This window comes from Phocoena phocoena, chromosome 4 (genome assembly GCF_963924675.1).
Source record: "Phocoena phocoena chromosome 4, mPhoPho1.1, whole genome shotgun sequence".
Lineage (NCBI taxonomy): Eukaryota > Metazoa > Chordata > Mammalia > Artiodactyla > Phocoenidae > Phocoena > Phocoena phocoena.
Window position 1 is genome coordinate 131,739,072 of NC_089222.1, and position 16,958 is coordinate 131,756,029.

At 36.4% G+C, this 16,958-nt stretch overlaps 1 protein-coding gene across 9 annotated transcripts in view; it reads right to left on the bottom strand.

The window, feature by feature from the left end:
- Positions 1–16,958, bottom strand: part of GRIK1 (glutamate ionotropic receptor kainate type subunit 1) — a 419,735-nt gene that overhangs the window by 323,763 nt on the left and 79,014 nt on the right. The window lies entirely within an intron of this gene.

Below are 16,958 nucleotides of genomic sequence, written 5' to 3' on the forward strand. Positions count from 1 at the left end.
TGTGTCTCTTATAGCAGCATATACATGGTTCTTGTTTTGGTGTCCATTCAGCCAGTCTATGTCTTTTGTTTGGAGCATTTAATCCATTTATATTTAAGGTACTTATCGATATGTAAGCTCCTATTACCATTTTCTTAACTGTTCTGCGTTTGTTATTGTAGGTCTTTTCCTTTTCTTGTGTTTCCTACCAAGAGAAGTTCCTTTAGCATTTGTTGTAAAGCTGGTTTGATGGTGTTGAATTCTCTTAGCTTTTGCTTGTCTGTAAAGGTTTTAATTTCTCTGTCAAATCTGAATGAGATCCTTCCTGGGTAGAGTTATCTTGCTTGTAGTTTTTTCTCCTTCATCACTTTGAATATGTTGCCACTCCCTTCCTCCTTGCAGAGTTTCTGCTGAAAGATTAGCTGTTAACCTTATGGGGATTCCTTTGTGTCTTATTTGTTGTTTTTCCCTTGATGCTTTTAATATTTTTTCTTTGTATTTAATTTTTGATAGTTTGATTAATATGTGTCTTGGCATGTTTCTCCTTGGATTTATCCTGTATGGGATTCTCTGTGCTTCCTGGACTTGATTAATTATTTCCTTTCCCATATTAGGGAAGTTTTCAACTATAATCTCTTCAAATATTTTCTCAGCCCCTTTCTTTTTCTCTTCTTCTTCTGGGACCCCTATAATTCGAATGTTGGTGCGTTTAATGTTGTCTCAAAGGTCCCTGAGACTGTCCTGAATTCTTTTCATTCTTTATTCTTTATTCTGCTCTGCAGTATTTATTTCCACTATTTACCTTCCAGGTCATTTTTCCTTTCTTCTGCCTCAGTTATTCTGCTATTGATCCCTTCTAGAGAATTTTTAATTTCATTTATTGTGTTGTTCATCACTGTTTGTTTGCTCTTTAGTTCTTCTTGGTTCTTGTTAAACGTTTATTTTATTTTCTCCACTCTATTTCCAAGATTTTGGATCATCTTTACTGTCGTTATTCTGAATTCTTTTTCAGGTAGACTGCCTATTTCCTCTTCATTTGTTAGGTCTGGTGGGGTTTTGCCTTGCTCCTTCATCTGCTGTGTATTTCTCTGTCTTGTCATTTTGCTTACCTTACTGTGTTTGTGCCTAGTTTTCACTGGCTGCAGGTTTGTAGTTCCCATTGTTTTTGGTGTCTGTCCCCTGTGGTAAGGTTGGTTCAGTGCATTGTGTAGGCTTCCTGGTGGAGGGGACTAGTGCCTGTGTCCTGGTAGATGAGGCTGCATCTTGTCTTTAAGTATAGTTTATTATAACATTAATGTGGAATCTTAAAATGTACTGTGATGTTCCAAGGAAGAGCTGAACTTGATGCAAGACGATCAAAGAGCAAACCAGTTGGATTATGCATAATAAGTTTCTGCCTCCCGTTCAGTTATCTCATCCTGATAGAGGGTGAAGCAAGTTGGAATTCATCCAAACCACACATCTCGAAGCACATCTTTGTCATCTGTCATTTTTCCAGTGGTTAAAGCAGTACATATAGGCTAAATTCTTTTCCAGTGAAAGCCAAACAGAAGCTCAGGCTTCTCCTCTGGCTTCCTGCACCATTGAGGATGCTTGGGTCTCGGGCTCTGGCTGGACGGTGACAGAGAGTGGCCAGATACACTGTCCCGCTGAGATGCACCAGACCAGAGTCCCACTGGCCCACGCAGCTGCAGAAGGCACATGCACGGAGGTCGGAGTTGAGCCCTGCTGCACTCTGTCCTCCCGTATCCAGCAAAGACAGCCCACAGCACTGTGCCACCTAGTGAGTTTTTGGCACCAGTTAGAATTCAATAAATAGTAGTGAGGTTTTTTTTTTGTATTATTATTATTACACGTCTTAATTACTCTTGTCTTGATTATAGGTTTAGCTTTTCTGATTTTCAGTCTTCCTGTGACCATCGTGTTTCTATGCACTTTTTGATCACAAATGCTTCAGGTAACATGACATGCATGCTGGTATGTTCTGCTTAGGCTTACTTTGATCTTCACTTAACTCAATGTAATATTCCTTCTTTAGTTGTTTCACTTTTAGCTTATGCTACTGTAGTTGTATTTTGTATATCTTTGTAAGGTGCCTTGCAGCCTTTCTGAAATAGGGTGGGTACTTGCTCAAACTACTAACCTACAGCACCCAGATGCTCATTTTTTAACACACCTGTTGATTGCTGGGGTCCCTTATCCAGGACAAGTGAGAGAGGAGAGAAATACTAGACTTCTTTTAGGAGATGCTGGCTGTGGGTAAAATCATGCCTTACCAGGCCTTCTGTCTTTGTTTTTGGTCTTTTCTCTTTGTTTCCTACATGCTTTCATACTGTTCTGAAACTGTCCATCAAATCCAAGCATCTAATTCATCAAAACCTTGTTGAGAATGCAATTATCTCTTGAGAGTTCTCTAGAGCCTCAGAATCTCATAATCAGAAACTAGATGAGGACAATGCACATGTCCAAAAAATTGATCATTTGATGAGGATATTTTGGCGTACAAAAAAACAACCAGGGCAGAGAGGAATTTTGGGAGTCAGGGCCTCTTAAGAATTTTGAAACTACATTCTCTATTTCATAAATACTTTTGGTCCTGGACCCTTAAACACTAAGGTAATACTCCTTAGCCCTAGGGATAAGACATTAACCCTTAATAAGCCATATTTCTAAATAGCTTGAAGTAGAAGAATGATTATTTCCTTTCTTTTTACTTCTTAACTTGCTCTTTTGTCATCATTTCTAAAAAGCTCAATCAAGAGCTAGTGATTACCTGATGATTTGAGTCCTGTTTGGTTCTATAATTGTGGGTAAATAACCTGTTCCTCAACAGCAGATGTGTTTTCCCCAAACCATGTGAACGTTCGTTCCCGACCCACTTCATGGGAGCAGGCGCACTTGGTCAAAGAACGCTATAGGAAAAGCTGATCCCCTTGAAGACAGTAGAATGTTGCACCCTTCACAACCCCAGTAGGCTGCTGCCCACTCTTCTATTATCATGCACATTCATTTCATGCAGTCAACACATTGTTCTTTGCAGAGTAGAGAGTATAATTTCTTAGAAATAAAAGTAGGAAGTGGATATCAACCAGCAGAAAATTGAACTGAAACACTGGAAAATTTGAGAGAATTGCATTATTTCTTCATTTTTAATACAATGAAAGAACCAATCATGAGAAATAACATTCTTTTGGGGCCAACCAGGAAAGGGATAGCTATGTAAAAGTACTAAGTCAGATTATCAATCTCCAGAAATGATGATGACATATGGTGTCCCCTGGTTTATTTGCAGATGTTAATTTTGGGCTGTTTTTATGCAGTCCAACTTCTTTTTTCCTAACCAATTTAATCTGCTTTATGAAAAATCCCCAGGTACAATGGAACAGTTATTGTGATAACTGTAGTAAGATACATATTAAACAATAAAGTCTCTGCTAGATTCAGATTAAAAATAAGATCTGCTCTGATTTGCCATGATTTCACATGAATCACGTTTATAAACATGAAAATTGATAAGTATACGTAAATAGCTAAATAATACATGCATACCTATATCTATATCTGTATCTGTATCTATATCTATATCTGTATCTATATCTGTATCTGTGTCTGTATCTGTATCTATATCTATACCTGTATCTATATCTATATCTATGTAGAGATCTTTCCTCTGATACTAGCAGGCACTCACAAATCTCATATTATGAGCAATCAGACAAATGTTAGGCTAAACTCCTAGTCGTGTGTTCATACATTTTTCTTATGCTAAAAAAAGCAATAATTTTATTGGTAATGCAGTAGACATGACGCTTAATTGTCTTCTTCTAAGACTCACCTGGGGCCGAATGATCATTGGGAGTGTGTGAGAAATGGGGGGAATAGAAATGAAACTGACCTTTATATATTTTTGTTGCAAGGAGCACAGAAAATTTTACTTTCAAAACTGCCCATGGTTTTAGAGATAAAGTCCAAACTTGTAGCTGAGATACAAGGGTCTTCATGACCCAGCACCTGTTTTCTCTCTAGCCATTCTAGCAAATGGGGACTGTTTGCTCTAAGCACAACCTGTAATCTTTGAAACCTGAAATTTTACTTCATACTCTTCCCACATGTTTTTATTCATGGACTGCTTTTTTCTCCATTTTTAAAAAATAGCTGACTTGGAACTATTATTCAAAATTAACCTTCTGATTTTAATATTCCTCATGTGCACATCTCATATTTTCTGATATCTTTCTCCCTTACTAGAAGGAGAGTTTCTGGAGTTCCTGGGCTTGTTCTGCAATTACCTCATGTTTCTGTGCCTGGCCCAGGCCTGGCCTATTGAAAAGGCTCAGTAAGTGTTTGTGGAGTGAAGGAATAAATGAGTAATTGACACTGAACTTCCAATCCATCTTCCCTCCTGCTGGTTAGTAGTGCTTTCAACAACATCTGATGCTCGTTAACATAGGTATATCCAAGGAAAAGTAACATCTGGCTATTTATACTTCATTATGAATAAAGAAATACATTTGTGACTGTATTTAGTTGAGTCACAGGAGGGAGGACTGAGAAACTGAAGAACAGGGCAGCCAGGCCGCCACTGAGATGGGGAAGGCTGCAGCATAAGACGGTCTGAGAAGACAGAGACAACCCTCCTATGTATTGTTACTTTCTTCTGAGTCAGCCTTACTCCTGGACATGTATTTCACATTTAAATCTAAGTATTTCAAAATCCATGAAGAATAAGCAAAAAGTAAATCAACTTGCTTATAATTAAGTCAAATTAAAAGCAGACCCATTATGGTAATAAGATTTAGAATATCAAAAGTTATGGTTTAGAGAAAAGTTAACTGCTCCACATCAGTAGTAACTGGAATAAAAATACAATAGCCCTATACAACACGGCCTCCAATGGCCTTAGTATGGAAAAAACCCAATATTCTATACTTTACCCCAAGGAACCTCATATTTCTGACCAATAAAATTTAACTTCCAGTATTCTAACTAGGAATGCAAATTTAAACATTTAAGAAAGGTTTGATTATATACTATTAGATTCTGGAAAGGAAGATGATTCAAAAGTTAAAAAGTGAAAATTTGTCTCTATGCTCCTAAATGATCTCAATCAAGGAGAAAAGGAGAAACTGCTTAAAGTAGCAAGCATGTTTGCAAAAGAGCCATTCAAAGAACTTGGATGTTAAGAGCTCATCCCAGGCATATTAGGAAAAGAGGAACTACATGATTCAAGGATGAACACAGATTTATATAAGCCTGTAGGATGGGTGCCAGAAAGTCAAAGAGAACGTCCAACCACTGGAGGCAGTGGAAACTGAGTCAAATAACCAAAAGGATAGTTTTGTGTTTCAGAGTGTGAGGAGTGTCAATGCTCTCTGAAGAACTTGGTGATGGTGAAATAAAGATGGATTCCTCAATAGTCATTTAGCTTCTCTTTGGTTTATGTTAAAAAACAAAATCAGGGCTTCCCTGGTGGCGCAGTGGTTGAGAGTCCGCCTGCCGATGCAGGGGACACGGGTTCGTGCCCCGGTCTGGGAGGATCCCACATGCCGCGGAGCGGCTGGTCCCGTGAGCCATGGCCGCTGAGCCTGCGCGTCTGGAGCCTGTGCTCTGCAACAGGAGAGGCCACATCAGTGAGAGGCCCGCCGTACCGCAAAAAAAAAAAAAAAAAAAAAAAAATCAAAGGTAGAACAGTTGTTAGTAAGTGGGAACTGAAATCCAAGATGGGTTCAGATATTACAAGTGGACCCTCTCCCAGGAGACACCTAGACACCCCTCCACTGCTCTCAAGGGGTTCCAGCTCCTAGCTTAACTGTGTTAAATTAGAAATTGCAGAACTGCTAGAATCTTAGAGAAATCACAGCAAATAATAGAGGTATCAGAAGGATGGTGAAGGGCAAACTGCTATCTGGTTTTCAGCAAAATGTGGATTTTACAAACCAAAACATTGAGTTTGATGCTGCTTAAATATTCTAAAATGGATTATTAAAGGAATGCCCTGTGATCTCCTGAGATGAAATAATTATTACAAATATCTAGCATTGTTTGCCTGAGAAAAAAATATGAAAATAAGACTCATCTCCTTTTCTGTCAGAAATATGAGGCCCATAGATCATAGAAATTTAGTTGACAGTATTTAAGATTGCATAAAGGAATCTGACACAATTATGTGGACAAGATGTGTTTAGGCAAATCATTAGACTAGTTAAACCACTGTACTTGAAGAACACAAATTAGTGGATCAATATCATACTCTAGGTAATTTTCTGGTTGTGGTTTCCTTCAAGACTCTGTGAAGTTACTGAAAATAGTTGTATAACTTGCAGATAACATGAGATGAAAGGATCTGAATCTCCTAAGTTTTGGTAGACTATATAGATGATCTATATCTGAATGTAATTTCAGTGATAATTGTGAGATCCTATTCTTGGATTAAAAAAGCAAGAAGACAGCTATAGAAGGGGAAAGATGAGATTTGTTGGCAGCATCGTAAGCCTTAGGGATCTGAGTCGACAGTAAATTTAGTATGAATCACCAGTGAGATGTTACGGAGACAAACGGTCCAGTACGTGGGAAGGGACAGTCCCACAGCAACTTTATTTGCTCAGACCATATCTGGAATAAGGTAATACTCTGTGGGTTTTGCATTTCAGGAAGAATTTAGATTTGTAGGACAGGCAACAAGGATAGACCTCAACACCATATCTTATAAGGAACAGTTGATGAAACTGGGAATATCTGGCATGTAGAAAATTCATCTCTCTCTCTGGTGGGCAGGTTATATTTGGCCTCACTTATGTGAAAGCTTTTCATGTGAAAGAGATATTAGACTCTTCTTTACAGTCCCAAAGCCTTCAATTAAGACAAAAGGAAACTTAAAGAAGTTTCTTGACATTATCAAGAAGTTCTTAAATGATGTGTTTGCTTTTCTTGGAAGTACAAGGCAGCCTTCCAAATGTTGTAGAGTGGGAACTGAAGACAGGAATGTTGAACTACATGAATCAATGTCCTTTTTCAGCTTTAAGATTAGATGATTCTATGATTTGAGGAAACATATTTTCATTCCTGTCCTATTTCTTACTCTAAGTCAAATCTTAAAAGAAGAAAAGAAAAAAAAAAAAAAAGAGAGAGATTAGAAGACATACAAGCAATGCAGACAGGACTTTTAGGAGAGGGGAATTGAAGTCTCAAAGTGTTCAGAAATATTAATACTTTTGTCAGCCAGATTTTCTAAAAGAAACCACCCCTTTTCTAAAAGAAACCACCCCTTAGAACCACCCCTTCTAAAAGAAACCACCCCTTGCAGTTTCACTTCCAGAAAGACATCAGAAGGGACTGTTTGAGTTTCATGTCTATAAATAGCCATTCTTTCATGTATGACTTTTTTCATATTACATCATTTCTGAACATCTTTGAAACAGAGCAATGATAAGGCATAACCACAGCTATTTAACCAACTGGAATTCCTGAAATTCACTTTCTAGGGAGATCTCCACAGTTGATTTGAGGAATCACTACCCACTCAGCAGAAACCATTATTTCAAAACAGTTACTCAGAGGATGGATCAGGCTTGACAAGGGACTAAGAGCGGTGAGACAATGATTTCATGCGAAATCACTTCAGTGATAGTTTTGGCTCAAAATAATTTGTTTTACACTGTGTATTAATGACATTTTCTAGTATTGTCTTGCTGAAATACCAAGATGATTCTCAATGTAGAACAAGAAAGCTTAAGGCTGAATCCAACAGTAATGAATTATGGAAAACATCTCAAATACAACTACCCTGATAGCCACAATTTTATAAAATACAAACACCAGCTGGAAAAAACATAATGGGAGATTTGACGTGGTGAATAAATAGGAAAAGGATATGGCTTAACAAGTGGCTGATTATATTGTTTGGCTGAATTTAACTTTACATCTGGATGGTTTGGCATAGTTCAGCTAGCTAGCAAAAACATACAATATTTGGCTTCTCTTATTTTTTTAGTTACTTGCATAAGCAAATAAGAAAGTTATGGCAAGTGTATTTTAATTTTTATGAAATAACATAACTACCATGAATTGGACAGTGAGTTATATTTAACTTGACTCTGATGGCAATAATAACTTTCCACTGTCAATTGAAAATCAATACCTTTATTGAATTCAGCAAAAAACCCCCAAACGGACATGTTAGCTGATGGAATACTTCCAAATGTGTAAAGTGTGCATCAAAATTATATAAGCTTGTCCATTGCTTTTTCTGTGACAAATGATGCAAATTTAGATTCTGTGGCAGAGATTTTTTTAATGCTTCATAATTACTTTAATTTCTGTCTGAGGCCAGCAACCTGCTTCTGATTTGAGGACAACATTTCTGACACCTTCTAATGACTGAAGTAGTTATTCTTCTAATAATGATAATAAATGTGAGTTGTCATATTCACTCTTTTGCTCCATCTCCTTTGAAATAGAACGATTCCGTCTACGGCCATAATAGAGTTAACAGGTCCACATATGGCCAGGACTCACAAATGGGTTGAAATTATTCACAGATAAAGCCAAGATAAGCTATGATTTGATATCTCTTACCTCTGACAAGGCAGGTCCCTCTCCATGTGGCTCTCTATACTAAGGTCATGCTTCCATTATCACAAGAAGATTAACGAGGTCTACACTGATTTATACTTATAGTTTCAACAAACTTCCTATATCTTCTACAATTACTTTCTTTTATGGACCTTTTCTTTTGGAGACTTTTCCTGGAAATAAAGGCCAATGGTTTCTTGGATCTGTTGCCTCATGCCAAGTGTCCACTTTTACTTCTGCTACAGATGACCAACACTCAAATCTGTATAAATACATTTGACTCATCCTCAGTCTCAACATTTTATTATTTCTGGGTGAAGTATTATAGGATGTTCTAAACCTCTAGTGGATCCCTTTATTTTCTATGTGCTTTGCCTTAGCAAACGTAGCAGTCTGATCTGCCAAAAACACGTAGCGCATTACAAAGCCAATTACAAATAACCTTGACTCATCCATCGTTTTGAATCACCCAGGCCATTGTTTGCTTCCCAAAGTGACCATTCAAGAGATTACACATCTTTTGGTTTCAGTTGATGGTCCAGAGAGGACATAACCAGAAATGTAATATAGTTTACCTCCCTATTTCTGTTTATTGTCAGGGTGATTTGAAAGTGTGTTGAGAATGAGAAATAGAATATTTACTGCAAAGGGTACTTATGTTCCTTTTTCTTAGGAACATAGAGTGAAGTTAGAACTGGTAATATAAAGCAAAAGAAAGAAAGGATTGCTTTGCTACATATGGGTCAATATACTTCAAATTCTGATCGCTTACTAGAAATTTTTTAAAGTTTTGTCCACATTTTTGGGGGGTCAATTTAAGACTATTAATTTCAGAAGGAAGATCTTGTATTCAGTGTGTAGCAGAGAAGGACTTAGATTTTTTTTTTTTTTTTGCGGTACGCGGGCTTCTCACTGTTGTGGCTTCTCCCGTTGCGGAGCACAGGCTCCGGACGCGCAGGCTCAGGGGCCATGGCTCATGGGCCCAGCCGCTCCGCGGCATGTGGGATCTTCCTGAACCGGGACACGGACCCGTGTCCCCTGCATCGGCAGGCGGACTCTCAACCACTGCGCCACCAGGGAAGCCCCTAGATTTTAAAATATATATATATACATATATATATATATATATATATATATATGTATATATATATCTGATCATGATAGGAGAGTCTATCCAAATTAAAGTTCATTCCTTCCCATCATTATAATTAAGAAGAAAAGGGCAAAGATTAGGCAGTGATATCTGAAAATTATCTGATGGACAAGTCAACCTCAAGTTTTCATAACATTATTATATTAAAGACTTTATCTTTGCAATGTACCTTGCAGGCATCTTAATATTTTGACATTGAATACAGCCAGGATGCTTATAATTTTTCACTTTCTATGAAGAGCTCTCTCCCAGTTTCACTCACAACTTAAGATCTACATAGACTTCTTGGATGACCCTTTTGCTAGAGATCATATATTTTATTTAATGGTTAATTTTAGAAAAATAGAACAAGGATAAGGTATAGCAAGGGAGATTTAAGAGAATGTCTCATATGTTTCTGACCTACATTCCAATTCCTTGTTTACTTCCCTCTTTTCTCATCTGTATCCCTATTTCTTGAAACCCTTAGCTTCATGGATGGCATATGTGTAGTTAGGCTCAATAAATATCCACAGAACATAAAAATAAATCACTGAACAGTTTCTTCTGAGTACACTCATGCTGTCAAGATATCACTCTTAAAGGATTTGTTGGATTGGTTCATGGGAGGGGACACTGAAGCTCTCGAGGGACCCAAGGTAAAGACTGTTACAGCTCAAAATAGTGGCAGACACTCAGAATCTGAATCGGGACCCCTGAGTCCAGTCTAATTCTGCTCTCATTTTAACTTGACCTTTGAAGGACTTAATTATTTGGGTTTTGTTTTGGTTTTAAATTCAATTTTCTCAAAAATGTATATCAATAGTATCTTATTTTTTTTTAATAGAACCAACAGTTGAATTTAATGAGAATGCATGATACACAATGAATATGTAAAAAAAAACACAACAATTGTTTTTACATACTAGTAACAATTGGAAAATAAAAACTTAAATCTTATCTATAGTGAATATCAAATGGATGCTTTGAAAAATATGAAATGTCATACAGGTATTTTACTGATGTTTGATACTTACATAACTATTTGGGTCAATATTTTGAAATTTGTTGAAAGTGAGATTTTTTTTACATGAAAAGCGTTAGATATTTTTCTTATGTGTAAGAGATGTGGCCCTGACATTTTAAAGGATTTCTTTTTTTTTAATGTTTATTTTCTTATTCTTTATTATCTTGAAACATTTAATAGAATGGCTTATGTTAGAGATTGATAAACACATGCCATTTAAGATTCTCAAAATGCCAATGTGCATTTTATTTTTATTTTTTAAAGTATTTCTTATTTTAGAATTCTGTTTCCTGCTGAAAGCTTTAGAGGACAGCTGGGCAAGAGAAACCTCCATGTCTGTAGGAGGAGAAAATCCAGGGAGAAGATAGATAGATTTTAATTTATCAGGAATAGACCTACAAATTAATTCATTTGTAGGGGTTAGGAAGGGTGACTAGCTAAGGGAGAGGATTTGGAACCAGCTCCCCTTCCTTTAGAGGAAGCTCTGCTTTTCTGCTGATTTAAATTTATAGGCTCACTCTTTCTAGAGTGATGAATCTTCCTTTTGACTGATTCAGTCCCCACAGACTCCTAGTTGTAGGGCAGGAAGTTGGTTCTGTCACGTCCAAGTTTTCAATCTGTGATAGTGTACTGGGAGTAGAGAGGATACAAGCAACTGTCGTTTTCTGACAGGAGAGTGACAGTGAGAGTTGGACTCACCCTCATTATGCTGTTTTGAAAGGCATATTGTCTCAGGAGTAAACACTTAGCAGTTTATGGGTCTTAATTTGATGTTTGCTCTAATAGATACCTCTGTCATTCCATTTTCTCCTTTTGCTTAATTTTGTTTTATTTCCTATAAATATGATTTTTTTTAAACTTGAAAGATCTCAAACTTTAATTTGTTTTTCCTCTGAAAGTAATACAATCTTGCAGTTCTCAGACGATTTAGCCAAATCGTTTAGCCAAATTTAGCCAAATCGTTCAGCCAAATTTAGCCAAATTTAGCTACCAAATATCTGACATCACCTAATACCTAGTAGCACTAAAACCTGAAGGTCAAAATTACACCCTCAGCTGGGGTCTGCATAGAGTGGTAAGGATATACCTGAGGCCTCAACCTTTGACTCATGATTTGGCCATTCACTTTAATAAATCATTTAGATTTAATTTAAGTTTAGATGCATTTAAGGAAAAAGATGCTGAATTGAAACTAAAAGAATGGCTTTAGTTTATTTTAGGTACATGCTTTTTCAAAACAAGTTAATTACTAAAACTCCCTCTAGATTTAAGAAAAATGTAATGAAAAGCAGAAAGTTTGGAATCATTATGGATTTTTAACTACGGATTTCAACTTCAGACAGTATCTCTCGCTTCTTTACAGAAGTATCATTAACAACATCACTTGTCACTATCCAGAAGAAGTATTAAGTGTATTTACACATATTCCTTCTTCCTGTATTTTGCCACCTGTCCATTTTGGTGAATTATGTCATGCTTACGTTGTTGAAGTTCATAACATTTACATACTATTCTGTCAAATTATTCTGACAGGTTAATAGATCTCTGCTACTCTTAAAAGATTCAATGCTGATAACTAGTTTTGTTACTACAGATTTTCTATTCCCTATGTCATTATTTTGATATATCTATTCTTTAGCTGGATATTCTTTTTATTATTGAAGTATAGTTGATTTACAGCATTGTGTTAACTTCAGGTATACAGCAATGTAATTTATATATATATATATATATATATATATATATATATATATATATATATATATATATATATATTCGTTTTCAGATTCTTTTCCCTTATAGGTTATTACAAAATCTCGAGTATATTTCCCTGTGCTCTACAGTAGGTCCTTGTTGGTAATCTGTTTTATATATAGTAATGTGCATATGTTAATATCAAATTTGCAATTTATTCCCCTCCCCGCCCCCTGCTTTCCTCTTCAGTAACCACAAGTGTGTTTTCTAGGTCTGTGGGTCTATTTCTGTTTTGTACATAAGTTCATTTGTATCATTTTTTACATTCCACATATAAGTGATGTCACATGATATTTGTCTTTCTCTGTCTGACTTACTTCACTTAGTATGATAATCTCTAGGTGCATCCATGTTGCTGCAAATGGTATTATTTCATTCTTTTCTATGGCTAAGTAATATTCCATTTTATACATAAACCACACCTTCTTTATCCATTCTTCTGTAATGGACATTTAGGTTGCTTCTATGTCTTGGCTATTGTAAATAGTGCTGCAATGAACATTGAGGTTCATGTATCTTTTTGAATTAGAGTTTTCTCCAGACATATGACCAGGAACGGGATCTCTGGATCATATGGTAACTCTAAATTTTCTGGAAGGTTCTGAGTTCTTGCATGCTCCAGAATACTTGCTGATACTTGATGGACAAAGACGTGAATAATAGTCTTTCTCTTACTTTCAAAACTTTCAAGGCTGTACACTGTCTTCAGACATAGAGTGATAGTAAGGAAAAATCAAAGGACACTCATGTTATTCCTTCTTTATGTTCATGTAAATATTTTTTATCTTTAAAATTAAGTAACATCACTAGAATATTTTAAAATTGATTGTTTTATTTTTTTTCAGGGAATTGGGGTGACTGCCTAGAATGATTTTTGCTTTATTTAGGAAATTTTTTCTTTATATTCTTGGATGTTTACCCTCCTTTGTTTGTTAAAATTTATTTTTTTAGGAATATTAATTAAGCAAAAGACATGTGGTATATATTTTTCTCTCTTTTGTGTCTGTCACCATTTTTGTATTCATTAGAAAAAAAATCCCTGTTCTTTTCCATTTTGTTTTGTGAGATTTCTCAATCCTATTCACTATATTTGTACTGTTCTCATTCTTGTTAATCCTGTTTTATTTACTCTTTCATTCCTCTGTTAGTTAAGTTAGCTGCCTTCCCTTCTATCTCTGATTTCCATGCTTTTATCTCCTCTTTACATCTTCCCTGCCTTTCCCTCAGGAGATCATCTTGTCTACAATTTATTTGAGAAAACAAAGAGTTGTCTAATATCTGTTTTAGTTTCCTCTTGAAGTATTTGTACTCATTTGCCTTTTGCTGATTTTCATTCTTCCCTTTTTGTTTCTCCACATTATGCACACCTATGTTCCATGTTGGATCTTTTAGATTATTTTTTCTTTTTCCAAAGGGTTAGTAGTTTGTTGAAAAACTGTATGGGAAGGGGCAGCAAGATAGGAAGTGAGTGGGCAGACATGTTGAAACTTTGAAAACCCTCTCTTTAACCTTGTTATGTGCTTTGCCTTAGGGGAACATCTCTGGCTTTGCCTTTCAAAAAGGTATTGGTTAGAATAAAGTCCCTCGATTCACAGGCCCTTTTGTTGTAATTTTGTTGGTCTTTGCCTTCCTTTCCCTTCTTTAATCTCCTTTGCCCCTGGGCCCCCTCTTCCCTCTTGGCTGAAATACCACATGGAAGACAGACCTCCTCCTCACATATGTGTTCTCTCCCATTCTGCAGAGTTGTACCCAGATTTACTGAGAATATTCTTTTTTTTGTTTTTCTGTGACCTATCTTGTATACTTCTGCTTTACTCAAAACATCAGAACATGACTTTTCAGGATAGTGACATATTTTTTAGGGGCAAATCTTTGTCCTGCTTAAAGATCAAGAAGATACGATTTTCTTCTTGTTATCCTCCTTCATTTTAGTTCAGATTTGATGGTGCTTGGCAAATACTCTTTACAGTTTCTAGATTCGATTTATAATTATTTCCTTGTATTTTCTTGTTTCCCTCATAATGACATGTTTTCTCCATCCAGTTTCCATTTATATGTATGTATGTATGTATGTGTGTGTGTTTACTTTTTTTTTATGTTTTGAATAAAAATGTGGCATAAAAGTGTGATTTCATTTAATCAAAGCCCTACTCTCTTCTTAACACTCCTCCTTTTTGGTTTTACTGGCTCTTCTTCCTTCTGCTTTTCTGACTCTTTGTCTTTCCCCTTTCCCTCTCCTTTAGTTAATCATTTTCCTCTTCTTCGTAATGTTAGGGATTTCTAAGAGCATAATTCTCAGTCCTCTGCTCCCTTCTTCACTATTATTGTCCTTTTCATTATTCTTTCCAACAGTTCTATCTTCTGGGGTTTTCCTCTCCCCTGTCACCTCCTATTTCTTCTCTACACTCTCCCTCAACACTCCACCTACTTCTCTATGCAGAATACTCCCAAATTTATATTTCTTAGCTTGATCTCTCTGAAGCTCGAAGCCTGCACTACAATGGCTGGTTGTCTTTCTAGCCTCCAATCAAACATCTTCAAAAACAACTTATCACCTTATCTTCTATATTTGCTCTTTAGCTGGGCTTTCATTTTTCCATCAGTTCCATCTAGATATTAGATAATGGTTTCAAGAGCATATATGACCTTCCCTAACAGTATTGCCATGGTTCTATGGTCTGCATAATTACTTGGTTTTTTGTTTATTCAGTTCTCAATATTCTTTCTTCCTTTCTCTCTCTCTCTCTCTCTCTCTCTCTCTCTCTCAGACACAGAATTTACCATCACCCTACTTAGCCATAATTAACTAGCAGTAACATTAACATTTTCACAGTTACTCAGTGTTAAACTTAAGTTTTCTTGGACTTTTCCTTCTATCTTTATCCTCACAACCAATTAGATTCTAATATTTGTAGACTTTGCCTTGCCAATGGCCATCATATCTGTCCCCTGTTTCTCATTCCACTGCCCACACCCTAAGACACTAATGCCCTGTTTACTGGCTATCACTGTAGATTTCTTGGGACTCACTCTAAATTCCCTTCCCTTCTCTTCCAATGTATAACACATGCTGCTGCCAAATTAGACTCTTGAACTGGAACTATAACTATATCAGTCCTCAGCAGTAGTATATTGCCTGTGACTTGCCCTCATTCCTGGAATGAACCGTTAATTTCTCTGCATTCTCCATAATGTATTCCAACCTGTGCTTCCAGCCTCCACATGTACCACTCAACTTCCAGAGCACTATCCTCCACTTGTTAGGGTACAAACCAGACACAAACTGTCATTTCTGTGTCTAAGCTCATACAGTTGTTTTATCCAGAAGGCCTGCTTTCCACTATCAGGCTTTTCAAACTATCCTTCATTTTTTCTCAAATGGGAAACTTCTTCTTGGAGCCTTTGTTTCCCTGTGGCTAGATGTGCCCTTTCTTTCAGCCCCTACCATTATCTGCAAGGCTCTATATGACCTGGTCCTTTGCATACCATTTATTATACTCCAGCTTGCTTGGCCTTCTTTGGGTTCCTTTAATATGCCAAGCTCTTTCCTCTTTCAGGGTCTTCACATTAGCTCTTTAGTACACCTAGAATTCTCTTTCCCTTCTCCTTAGAATGTGTTGCTCCTTCTTAAGTGCCAGCTCTTAAGAGAGTTCTTTTCCCACCTTCTTTAAATAAAAATTTCAGAACTTCTTCACAAGCCGAAGGATTCTTTGTCATATCACTCTATCATCTGTTCCTCAATTGACTGACAAGTCCATGAAGACAGAAAAGAACCCAAATCTGTTTTGTTAACCAATGTATATTCAACATATGTAAATGACACATCATTTCCTAAATAAATGAATGACTGAATGATTAAGCACTTTGTTCATAAATTTTCTTATCATGTTCTACTCTGTATTATACTTTCTAATACACTTGCCTTACTATTTTTATAAGGTTTTAGGTCCACTAAAGTAAGAAATTTTTATTGTTCATCTTGATATCCCCTAGTCCCTTGCATGATGCCAAGCATCCATGAGATTAATAAATGTTTACTGAATTAAATGGATTTGAATTAAACCTTCAGAACAATATTAAGTTACTGCCAGGATATCACAGATGGTAAAAGGCAGTCTCCTTTGCTAATAACTTCCAAGGTTCATGATGAGATAAAATCAGTCAAGCATGCATCAATATAGGAAAAGCTCCTAAATACGAAATCCTCTTTTTAAAAGTCGTATTGTTGCCTCATTGTCATATTAAAATCGTGTCTCGTGTACCCATCCTTAGAGCATCAAGCACAGTTCTTATGTATCAATGTGGAGAAGATAGGTATGGGGTGATGGAAGGAAGGATAAAAGGTTATTAAAAATAGGCTGTTTGTTTTTGGCAATGTTCTTGACCAAAAATGACTCATCAGTGCGGTTTTGCTTCCTTCTCCTTTCTTACCTCCTTGACTTCAGTTTCTCAACCTACCTCTAATGAGAGAATGCACATTAAATTCAAGGTGAG